We start from the raw sequence: 12,826 nt of genomic DNA on the forward strand, positions 1-12,826 counted from the left end.
ACGGCGCGTGTGCGGCGCTGACTATTTCGCCCTCGCGCTTCGCGAGCAGCCCGCTTCTTCTCTGCCCGTTTATTTCCTTACCGATCCCCCTCTCTGTGTCACCCTCGCTCGCCCTCAGCCGATAACCCCTCTCTCTCTCTCATCCTCCATTCTTCCCGCTCTCTCAACCTCCAGCTCTCCCTCTCTCTCATCCTCCGTCCCTCCCTCTCGCCCTCGTGCTGTGGTTAGTTATGATCATAATGTGCGTGCATGTGTTTCCACAAAGCCTGCTGTGGTTAGTTATGGTCATACTGTACATGCATGTGTTTCCACAACGCCTGCTGTGGTTAGTTATGGTCATAGTGTGCATGCATGCGTTTGCTTCACAGCTTTACACGGCTCTCCGTTCCTCTAACCTAAGGAACATGCCGGGTGTTATATTCACGGCCGCAATTAGTCGAGTTTAATCTTTTACAAGCGGCAACAAAAAACGTGTACATGCCGTGAAAGGACAGACTATTTTCTGCTCGCATTCCTGGAGGAGCATTCTCAGCTAGGCTTCGGTAAACCTGCTGGCTCGGGTTCGTGTCGCATCACATGTCCCTTCCCCGCCAATCACGGGCCGCCGCAGTAAAATGCGGTGGCCTATTCTGCCCGCAGCGTTTGCCGCTGCGCGCCGGCCCTTTAAGAGAACAGGCGAGCGGGAGCTCCTGCTTTATGCCGTCGGAACTGGAGACAGTCCTGAGAGCTTAACGCCATTCCTGCACAACACCTGTCACGCACCTGCCTCTCTCTCTCCCTCTCCCTCTCCCTCTCTCTCTCTCTCTCTCTCCCTCTCTCTCTCTCAATTTCAATTAAATTCAATTCAATTCAATAAGCTTTATTGGCATGTTAAGGGTACACTTACATTGCCAAAGCATACACTCACGTGACAAACATAACAGACAGGCAATAACAATTTAACTACAATAAACAGAATAAATATAAAATCCAGACCACAGAAATAAAATTCTACATCTGGAAGATAACGTATACAAAATGTCAATGAACTATAATAACTTTACTTTTTTGGTGTCAATGTTACTCCCTGTCCCTCAATTTGTGGCAAGTGGCAATGTATTGTGCTGCCAAATCCACACATTCCCTTCTTTCTCCCAAAAGGAATGGCAGCTTCTCTGTCTCTGAGTGCACCTCAAATTGTGGGCCGATTTATTTCATTTTGAGGAAGAACAGTGACCTTGTCTCTCTGTATTTCTCACATTTTGTGAGGAAATGAAGCTCTGTCTCCACCTCTTCAATGTCACAAAGTGAGCACAACCTGTCCTCTCTGGGCAGCCAGGTCTGCCGGTGTCTACGATAGCCAGGTTGTGTTCACTGAGTCTCTCTCTCTCTCTCTCCCTCTCTCTCTCTCAATTCAATTCAATTCAATTCAATTCAATTCGCTTTATTGGCATGACAAATTTGTACATTTGTATTGCTAAAGCTTGTAAGGTAAAGCAATGTATATATATATATTTTTTAATTATAATAATAATATTAATAATAATAATTAGTAATAAAATAAAAACAATAGAAGTAACAATAAACAGTAACAATAACTATCAGTAAAAAGTTGCAATAACAATAAATAAAAATAATCAGCATAACGTAGGAACAGTAACACAATAACAGATGTATTTCTGTGTGTGTACGCATGTGTGTGTGTGTGTGCGTGTGTAAATGTTTGTGTATAGGTAAATAGGTGTGGTGTTATGGTTGTATTCCATCACTCACTGTCCCTCAGACTGTGGCAGGCAGCAAGAAACTGCGCTGCAAGTGTAGAGCACTCCGCTTTTTCCCCCAGGAGTAGTTTTAGTTTTTCTTGGTCAGGAAGGTTGTTGAAAAATGGGCAGAACCGGTTAAATTTAGGGAAGTAGATTTTTCTGATTTCTTTATATTTTTCACAGTTGGTTGTGAAGTGCAGCTCTGTCTCCACCTCCCTCAGAGAGCAGTGTTGGCCAGCCTTTCTTCGACAGGTAGCCATGATTTGCGGTGGCGACCTGTCTCAATGGCCAGGCTGTGCTCACTGAGGCTGTACTTTGTCAAGGTGGTTCTCAATTTTATATCAGTCACCTTGGTCAGATAGTCTGCCAGGGTGTACTGTCTATTTAAGGCCAGATAACACTGTGTGTCCCAATAGGTGATGTAATTTTGCTTTTGATAGGTTATAATTTGGTTGACTCTAATTGATTTTGTATCAATGTGCTGGTCCTGAGGCTGTGGGTTGTTAGTACTGGTGAGTGAACTAAGTGTCAGGACCAGCTGATAGAGGGGACTCTTTTCTTTGCTCAACTCTTGGCATTTCAGGGCTTTGTAAATGGTACGAGTGGGGGTCACTATTTTTTAAATGTTTCCAAAATTTTATTGCCCTCTTTTGAATTCTGATTAGTAATGGATATTGGCCTAATTCTGCCCTGCATGCATTGTTTGTTGTTTTTCTTTGTATATGCAAGATGTTCTTGCAGAACTCTGCATGCAGGGTTTCAATAGGGTGTTTGTCCCATTTTGCAAAGTTTTGATTTGAAAGTGGACCCCACACTTCACTGCCATATAGGGCAATCGGTTCAATTACTGATTCAAATAGTTTAAGCCAAATTCTAATTGGAATTTTAATGTAAATTTGTCGTTCTCTCTCTCCCCTGTCACCTCTCTCTCTGTCTCTCCCCACTCACCCATCACAATCGCATCCTCTCACAGTCTCTCTCTCTCTCTCTCCCTCTCCCCCCTCACAATCGCACCCTCTCACAGTATCTCTTTCTCTCTCTCTCTCTCTCTCTCTCTCCCCCCCTCACAATCACACCCTCTCAGAGTCTCTCTCTCTCTGCTTCCCTCTGTCCCCTCTGTCATCTCTTTCTCTGTGTCTCTCTCCTGCTCTGTCCCCTCTCAGTCTCTATCTCTCTCTCTCTCTCTCTCTCTCTCTCTCACACACACACAAACACACACACACACACACACACACACACGTAAAAACACTCCGTAAATCAAGCGCTCGCACACGCACTCCCGCGCTGAAGGACCCAGATCTGCCCACCTGTCGAGGTGCTCGCCCGCTCTATTGGCTCAGGCACGCAGGTCTCACGCTCGCACAGAGAGCTGCCGTTCATGTGAGCACACGCATTTCTGGGTTTACACACACACACACACACATACACACACACACACACACACACACGCACGCGCTCACACACACGCACGCGCTCACACACACACACACACACACGCACGCGCTCACTTACAAACACTGCACTTATACCCGCCACCTCCAATAGACGTACACGCAAAACGCACACACAGAACGTTTTATCCGAGATCGAATTCACTTCATCATAAGGCACTATTACCATATTACTGCCTGCACTGGCTGCTTTCATTCTCTCTTTCTCTCTATTTTCCCCCTCTCCCCCACTCTCTGTTCCTTCAGCTCCCTCTCTCCTTTCCCCACTATATTTAACCCTTAGCTTCCATCTCTTCATCTTGGTGTCCCTCTCCCTCCATCTCTTTTTTCATTCATTTGTCTTCCTGTCATCAATGCTCTTCCTCCAACCGGTTCTGTCCATCACCCTTCTTTAAAGCTCCTAATAAGGCTGGAGATGGAAGGTTAAATATACTCTGAAAAATCTTTTTTTCTGAGTATATTTAGGCAGTGTAGTAGTATAATAGGTCAGGAACTTGGCTTGTACCCGACAGGTTGGAGGTTCAAGTCCCAGGTGTGACACTGCCAATGTAAAAATGCAAAAACTGCTAAATGCTTGTAATGTAATATTTAACTTACAAATCTAACAGTTAAATTTAAGTTTCTTAAATCTAAATGTTTTATCCTGCCAATAAAATGAAGTCTATAGACGTTTCTCATTCCTTGGCATTTCAGTGTAACTCTTTCCACTCTCTTCAGTGTAACTCTTTTCACACTGTATGTTACTATACAGCAACTCTCTGCTCATTGGCCACTACTGTTTTTTAACAGGGAAAGGATTTGTTTGTAAGCACCATGCGTTACTCTAGATGAGGAACATAATATCCAATAATAATCATAAGGTAATGCACTCACATTCCAGGTGACCTGTGGGTGAAAATAAAGGTAATAAATAAGTAGAGGAATGACTGTTCTCTCCTGGGGTCACTCTTAAGTTCAGGAATGCCGGAATGTACTAGGTGGTCTGCTTAGGGGGGGCGGGGGAGCAAGTTGTTTCCAGGGCCTCCTTCTGAGTGTCTCCATGATAATATGATAATGGAAAGCTCTGGGTGCCAAGTTTAGAAGCGGTTTTATAATATTAAAAAATGATATATATATATATATATATATATAATTTTTTTTTTTTTTTTTTGGGAGTTGTTTGACTTTGATCAGAAGAACTGCTATCTGTATGGGTATGGCTTCAGGTTCAAAAAGCTGCTCAGCAACAATTGTGCTTCAAAATTTTAAATAGATTAATTATTTGTGCAGATAATTTTGCTGCAGATGACCACTGGAATATTCAGCATTACATGTTGTAAATGTCAGAGAGAGGGAGAGAGAGAAATGACAACGCATTTTGTGAGGTGAGGGTCAGGGAATGGGGGTGAGAGGTGGGGGGAGGGAGAGAGGTAGGGATCAGGGTCTTACTGGAGGAGCAGGAAAATGGAGTAATTGGGTGGAGAAACAAAGGAATGTTAATAGAACTGGTAGCCATGACCCTACTGGACTCCATAGTCACATATAAAAGCTCTTCACCTGCTTACCGCTAACCTGACTGCACAGATTCATGATTTATTTATCTTACTTTTGCTTCTTCTGCCTCATTTCTGCGTTACATTTCAGCTCACGTCTAACTGAAGGAAAACGAGGAATTCTGGGATGCACTGTTGCTGGTGAGAAAAAGGAGAAGGAGTTCGGAGCAGGAAGGAATGTTGTGAATGGGAAAAGCTCATTGGCTTCCAGTCAGCACAGGAGCGGATCAGAGGCGTGCCGGGACAACCCAACCGAAAAGGCACGCCGTTACTGAGACCCCTGCCAACCCCCCCCCACACCCCGGCCACGTTGTGTAACTGCATGAACCAGGGAGGCAGATGCCCCCGAAAATAACCGCAAAAATGTGACAGTTGCACCAGGTCCAGCAGCACTGCGTCACTCCTTGCTATTTATAGCCCGCGGCAGCTAACGGCGGGCGCAAGGGACACAGCCGCTCTTTCTAAAATTACCGCGGCTACTACTCGCGCCTCTGCCACTAATAATATTAATGCTACTGCTGCCGCTTCTCTTACTACTGCCGCTAGTATTACTTAAAGTGCTGCTAATTATAATGTCACTGCTGGTACTACGACTGGCAGCACTAATGAAACCCTTGGCAACGTCGCTCGTAGTGACGCTGAGCGCTTGAATTCTTTTTGAAAGCCGTGAAACCTAAGGATGCTTTGTTTGCCCTCGCAGTTGAGCGGGTGGCCCAGTGTCCATGGAAACCAACGTGTCTGGCCTGTCACCTCCTTGGCAGGGCGATGGAGGGCGATGTCGAAATCAGGTTGTTGCAAAAACGTCGTAAACAAATTCCATTCATTAGTACAGCGGCAAGACTAATTTCAGTCGAGAGGTATGCACAGCACTGTGTCACCATGACGTACAGACCAATATCAGAGACGCACCATTAGGTACAGAACAATATCAGAGACATACCATGAGGTACAGACCGATATCAGAGACATACCATGAGGTACAGACCAATATCAGAGACATACCATGAGGTACAGACCAATATCAGAGATACACCGAGAGGTACAGACCGATATCAGAGATACACCGAGAGGTACAGACCGATATCAGAGATACAGCGAGAGGTACAGACCAATATCAGAGATACACTGAGAGGTACAGACCAATATCAGAGATACACCGAGAGTTACAGACCAATATTAGAGATACACCATGAGGTACAGACCAATATCAGAGATACACCGAGAGTTACAGACCAATATCAGAGACACACCATGAGGTACAGACCAATATCAGAGATACAGTGAGAGGTACAGACCAATATCAGAGATACAGCGAGAGTTACAGACCAATATCAGAGATACACTGAGAGTTACAGACCAATATTAGAGATTCACCGTGAGGTACAGACCAATATTAGAGATACACCATGAGGTACAGACCGATATCAGAGATACAGCGAGAGGTACAGACCAATATCAGAGACACACCATGAGGTACAGACCAATATTAGAGATACACCATGAGGTACAGACCAATATCAGAGATACACCATGAGGTACAGACCGATATCAGAGATACAGCGAGAGGTACCGAGAGGTACATAACATAACAACAAAAACAGGCCTTGTATAAGATAAGTCTAACTTCCTTGGATTTATACTCAATAATTTTGGTTATATATCCCAGCATCCTGTTGGCCATTTTTTTTATTACTGCTACAGCACAGTGCCTAGAACCTAAATGTCTCTGATCAACCATTACTTCCAAGTCTAACTGAGCACATTCCATACATTTTGTTCCTCCCATAAAGTAATCCTGCCTAATTTTCAGGCAGGATTATTTTATGATTACTTTTTTCCCCACATGCAGAACTTTCCATATAGCTAGACTGAATTTTGCTTTCTAAGTTTCCACCTACTTCTGGATTTTGTTTTAATCTTCTTGGATTACTTAAGTAGATTCCAAACTATTGGGCCTCTCAGTTTTGTATCATCTGCAAATTTGACTAATGTTCTTTCAATGTTCCTGTCAAGGTCATTGATATAGATGAGGAAGAGCAGTGGTCCCATCACCGATCTTTGTGGGACTCCACTTCCCACAGTACCATACTCAGATAAAATCCCTCCTACTACTACTCTTTGTGGTCTACCCTGTAGCCAGTTCTGAACCCAGTCTGAAATATATCTTGTAATTCGTACTGTCTTCATTTTGCTAATAAGTCTCTCACGTGGCACCTTATACAAAACTTTTTTTGGAAATCTAAGTACATATCATGAGCCTTGTTATAGTTGGCAGCTTCTTCAAAGAATACCAACAGGTTTGTCAGGCATGACCTTCCTTTGCGAAAACCATGCTGGCTATCCCTTAGGATGTTTTTATTTTCAAGAAACAATTTTAACTTGTCTCTAATGATAGATACCTGTACTTTACATGTGATGAAAGTTAAACTGACAGGCCTGTAGTTTCCTGGATCAGTACAGTCCCCTTTCTTATATATTGGTATTACATTACCTTGCTTCCAGTCCTCCGGTATTTCTCCAGTTTCTAAAGACTAAAAATACCTTCCAGTGGTTTAAAGATGATCTCATCTAACTCTTTGAGTGCCCTTGGGTACATGCCATCAGGGCCTTGTCTTTAGTTTACGTAATTTATTCAGTACTTCTTTATCCACTATATCAATATCTGCTGGGACATTCTGAGTACTGAATACGCCTTCCAATCTGTTAGTTACATCCTCTCTAATAAAACTGTCAACAAAGTAGCTATTTAAGGCATCAGCAAAATCCTTGTTCTTAAAAAGCAATGCTTCTTTTTCATTGCGGATGCACCATACATTCTCCTTGACTTTCCTTCTTTTACCACAGTATTGAAAGGATTACTTTTTGCATCTAGAGAAATGTGCCTTTCAAAGAGCCTCTTAGCTCTTTGTTCATCCACTGGGAGTCTGCTTCTACAATTTCCTTTTCCTTACCTTTGGAATAAATAAACTGTGCCTCAAGAATAACCCTTTTGTACTCATTCACAATTTAAAATTGGGTCACCTAAAATAAAAAAAATTATGGCTTTAGAAAAGGCCCTGTTAATTTGCCAAAATATACCAAAACTAACTGCACAATGATCACTTGTCCCAAGTGACTCCATTACCTTGATGTTGCAAATTTTGTTGGGATCATTACATAGCACCAGATAGTACCAGGAGGAACAGACTGAAATCAGAGGTACACTGGGAGTCACAGACCAATATCAGGAGCACAGAGGTATAGGTTAGGTTTAGCACCACAGTGGTACACAATGGATTTAGAAGCCCAGTGGTATAGATTAGTCTGACGGACACAGTGGTATAGATTAGTCTGACGGACACAGTGGTATAGATTAGTCTGACGGACACAGTGGTATAGATTAGTCTGACGGACACAGTGGTATAGATTAGCCTGAGGACTCAGGGACACGGTGACGACCCCAGACCCCAACAGGCCCTCCCCAGCATGCGGCCGCCCATGAGCACTGAGGACCGTCACTGTCTCTGGGGAGACAGGCTGCCACAGGGATAAAGACACAGTATCTATAGTGATCAGATGGGTGCAGGTCCAGCAAAGAGTTAGCTTTAGTGCTACAAATGGAGAGAGATGGGAACCTAGCCGTTAACATGCTAACGGCGGCCTAGCCGGTAAACACGCTAATGGCGGCCTAGCCGGTAAACGTGCTAACGGCAGCCTAGCCGGTAAACACGCTAATGGCGGCCTAGCCGGTAAACGTGCTAACGGCAGCCTAGCCGGTAAACGTGCTAACGGCAGCCTAGCCGGTAAACACGCTAACGGCGGCCTAGCCGGTAAACGCACTAACGGCGGCCTAGCCGGTAAACATGCTAATGGCGGCCTAGCCGGTAAACGCACTGGCCGCGCGATGTGCTACATTAACAGAGGGGACCCACAGGCAGGGAAGTGTAATTCTATCCCCGGGGGATATTGAGTTAAATGTCATTGAGCCGCCCTGAGGTAGACACTGACAGGACGACCCCCTTGGACCCTCAAAGGTCAAAGAGCAGCAAGCAGAACAACAGCTGAGAGGGGGGGGCAGGGAGGCCTGGAGGTGGCAGGGACCGACAGTCAGTGTGGAAATAAGTATGTGTGGGGGGGGGGGGGGGGGGGCGGAGCAGAGAGAAACAGGGAGAAATAGAGATACAGAGACAAACAGAGACAAACACCTAGAAATAGAAAAACAGAGAGAAACAGATGAACAGAGAGAGAAACAGAGTGAAATGGTGGAACTGGAAGAAGACGCACAGGAAAAAGGTAGTGAGAGAAGGACTGAGAAACCAGGTGTCAGGTGGACACAGGTGCACATCATCAGTCAGGCCCTCAGTCAGCCTCACCTGTAGGCCCACACACTGACTGGCAGAGACTCCACAAAGCAAGGGAACGTATAAACATGCCATCCAAAAAGTTCCCGTTTTAACTAATCTGTCCATAGAACATGGTCCCAAACGGCTAGGGAATAATCCAGGTGCTTTTTTGCAAATGTGAGATGAGCATTGATGTTTCTTTTGGTTAGCAGTGGTTTCCACTTTGCTACTCCTCCATGAAATCAATTTTTGCCCGGTCTCTTTCTTATTTTTGTAGTCATGAACACTGAACCTTAGCTGAGGCTAGAGAGGTCTGCAGTTCTTTGGATGTTCGTCTGTGATCTTCTGTGACTTCCTGAATGAGTTGTCGTTGTGCCCTTGGAGAAATTTTGGTCGGGTCAGCCACTCCTGGGAAGATTTTCTGCTGTTCCGAGTGTTTTTCGTTTGGAGACAATGGCTTTCACTGTTGTTCTGTGGAGTCCCAGAACCTTAGAAATGGCTTGTAACCCTTTCCAGATATATTTCAACAACTTTTTTTTCATCTCTTCTGGAATTTTCATTGACCATGGCATAGTGTGTTTGCAGAAACATTGCGATGACTACTTCACTTCACAAGTGATTGAGATTTAGATTCAACAGAGCTGGCTGCAGTGAAGTCTGGCTGTGTTTAATCGGCTGAATCTGATTATCTATTCAATTTCGTTAGTTTGTTAATTGAGTAACCACAAGGGGAATTACTTTTTCACATGGGTGATATGGGTGAACTTTTTTCATTAAACAAATGAAATAATAGTTTTAAAAATGTGTTTTGTGTTTACTCATTTTCCATTTGTCTAATATTACATATTGTCTCAAGATTTGAAACCATTCAGTGTGAGAAAATGTGCAAGTCTAGAGGGAATCCGGAAGGGGGCAAATACTTTTTGTCAGCACTGTATTTGTGAATTACAAAATGTTTAATGGTAGTAACAAAACATACAGAAACAGTTATCTCTTCCCAGAGTATTGGTTCCACATCAACGCATTATCATATATATATTTTTTTAAAGGTATTCCAATCAACCACTCGTGTTAATTTTAAAGAGAGCCACAGCTGTTATTTTGTCTCCTGGTGGTTCACCCAGGAAGCTGAATGCGGGCATTTGTCTGGTGCAGTTAGGGGATGCCCACAGAAGGCCCTGCTGGGGATTCCACCGCTCGATGACAGCCGTTGAATTGTTTGCCTGTCAGCTGCCGGTAATTATGATACAGTGGGGGAGTCTATTCGCAGGTGAACACAGCGGCGGCTGGAACTGAGCCCTTCCAGTGATGCAGGGGAAGCTTTGAGGACAGGGGCCCAATTAGATCACAGATCTCCGCACCATCCAGCGGTCTGCGGGCCACCATGAACGCGGGACCGAACCACAACGGTCTCCCCTCCTGAACCCTGCACAGTATCCCAAAGGCCTTGCAATACCCGGAAAGTCCCGCCCCTCCAGTAAGGTTTGTCAACATGGAGACAGTACCAAAGGGTCTCCATGAGGATAGTGGAGATTCCACTCTGAACAACTAGGAGTAGCTCTTATTGGTATCTGAGGTAGAACTCTCACAGCTGTCTGTGAACTGTGGCGTTTTGAGTAGCTGCGTAAAACATCCGAAAGGCTGTTTCAGGTCAAAAAGCCATCCGTTAATGAGATGGGTGTTGTTTCTCATGGGAGATGGATCTGCCCAATGAACTCATAACTCGCGGATACAGAGACATCGTTGTGTTATGTGTTGACTGTTGTTTTGCTGTGGATTGTGTAGTCTTTACTCTGTAACATTCTAAAAAAAAGAAAAACAATTTTATGAACCGTTGTCATCTGCGGACACAATTTTGGTCTGAAGTGGTGTTACTGAAATTGAAATGATGGTAGCCATTTTGTATTTCCTCTCAAACTTTATTTAAAACATGAATTTTGGACACATCTGAGACTAAGGCTGTGTGTCAGTTGGAAGGCATCCTTAGAAGTGAGCTCCCTCCAAAGGCAGCAAATTTGCGACGCACTTTGAAGGCCAGATGACATTGCAGAACAGTAACGCGATTGCTAGCTACTTGGGCGACTAGTTCATGGAAAGCTCACAGGGGCTTTAAGACATTACGTACATTATTCCAGTGTATGAAATTATTTAAATGTATCTTTAAATGTAACATAACTTCAATGAATTATGGAGTTCACTTTCATGCTCACACTTGTAAACGAGCTCCCGCACTGCCAACCCAACTGCCACTTGGCTGTTTTCAGCTGCCTCTACACTCTTTCTCCAGAGCTCGTTGGTTCTCTGCTGTCTCCAGTCCTCCTGTGGGGTCTTACATTTTGCCCGGAGTAGCTAAAGGGAGCTTGAGAGAAGCATTCAATGACATACCGCCCCCCCCCCCCCCCCCTCCCCGAAAACCTGGTCTCCCCAGTCCCTCATTCCCTCTCTCTCTCTCACTTAATCTGTCTTTCAGCACAGTGTTAACACATTTCAGTGTCCAATGAATGTGCATCTCTAGATTACCAATCTCTTTTTCTTTCTCTCTCTCAATTCAATGTGCTTTATTGGCAGGAGATACACAAAGTAGATATTGCCAAAGCAAACAAGGAATGTCTCTCTCTCTCAAATGAACTGAAAAACAATTCAAGAATACTTGAAATATTACACAAATTTGGCAAATGTAAGTTTTTTTTGTTTGTTTGTTTTTACCACTAGTTGTCTCTCTCTGCTGGCAATCATGAATAATGCCGGTGGGTGGGTGAGTTAAGGTTTGCTGTAGTAGCCCCCCCCATTATCTGTGATCTGTGGTAAGCTGGGTACTCTCTGTGAGTCTGTATTACCATCTGTGTCTCCGCATGTGCGGCCATCTCATCATCTGTAATTATCTCCTGTGGTCTGAGTCGCCGTGGATACGGGCGTCTGTTGAAGCGCCACAGTGAAGATGATAATCTGCTAACCGGTTTGTGTTTCCCTCTCAGCCCTGTCCTTCAGAGGAGAAAGCCCCCGTAAAATCTGACCCCCCCCCCCTCTCTTTCTTAAGCCCAGTGTAAGTTCTCTCTTCCGCTGAGTGACAGAACAATGTGCTTGCTCCCTCTCTCTCTCTCTCTCCTTCCATCCCCCTGCCCCCTGTTTTCTCTCTCTCTCTCTCTCTTTCTCATCGAGCCCTCACACACATGCCCATTCTTGCATAATGTCACGCCCTGTCACCCCTCTATTAACCCTAAAAGCACCTGTCCCCTGCATTCACCCTCAGGCATGTAGCAGGCTCCTCTCACCCACAGCCAGTTACACTGGCGCACGCAAAGGGGTTTACGCGGCAATGGGTCGCTAGCAAGACACTGGGGTCACAGTATAGCCAACCATACTGTATATGACTTTAGAAGTAGTACAGACATGACCCTTAATACAAGAGGAGAACTGAGAATGGAGCGCTTCAAATAGCTAATTGGTTTGAGCGCATAGTTTTAGATGTAGCACAGATTCAGCGTAGGGCTAGTATCTCTGAACAGCTGAGGTGCTGTAGCCACCATTGCACAGGTGTTGTAATGTACTTCTGTGTACACAGTGTGGGCTAACATTCTTCTGTGCAGTGATTATAGCACATTAGCATCGTTTTTTTTTTGTAAATCTACTGAGTTGTGTCCTGTGCTGTTACCTCTCTCTTTTTCTGAATACACACTGATGTGTCCTGAGTGCAGCCAGGCCCATTGTCTCTTAGCAGTAAATTAGCATTGTGCTGATCTTCCTCTATCTTCCTCTGCCTCCCTCCCCAGCCGAGCGAC

Source organism: Anguilla anguilla, chromosome 17 (assembly GCF_013347855.1).
Source record: "Anguilla anguilla isolate fAngAng1 chromosome 17, fAngAng1.pri, whole genome shotgun sequence".
Classification (NCBI taxonomy): Eukaryota; Metazoa; Chordata; class Actinopteri; order Anguilliformes; family Anguillidae; genus Anguilla; species Anguilla anguilla.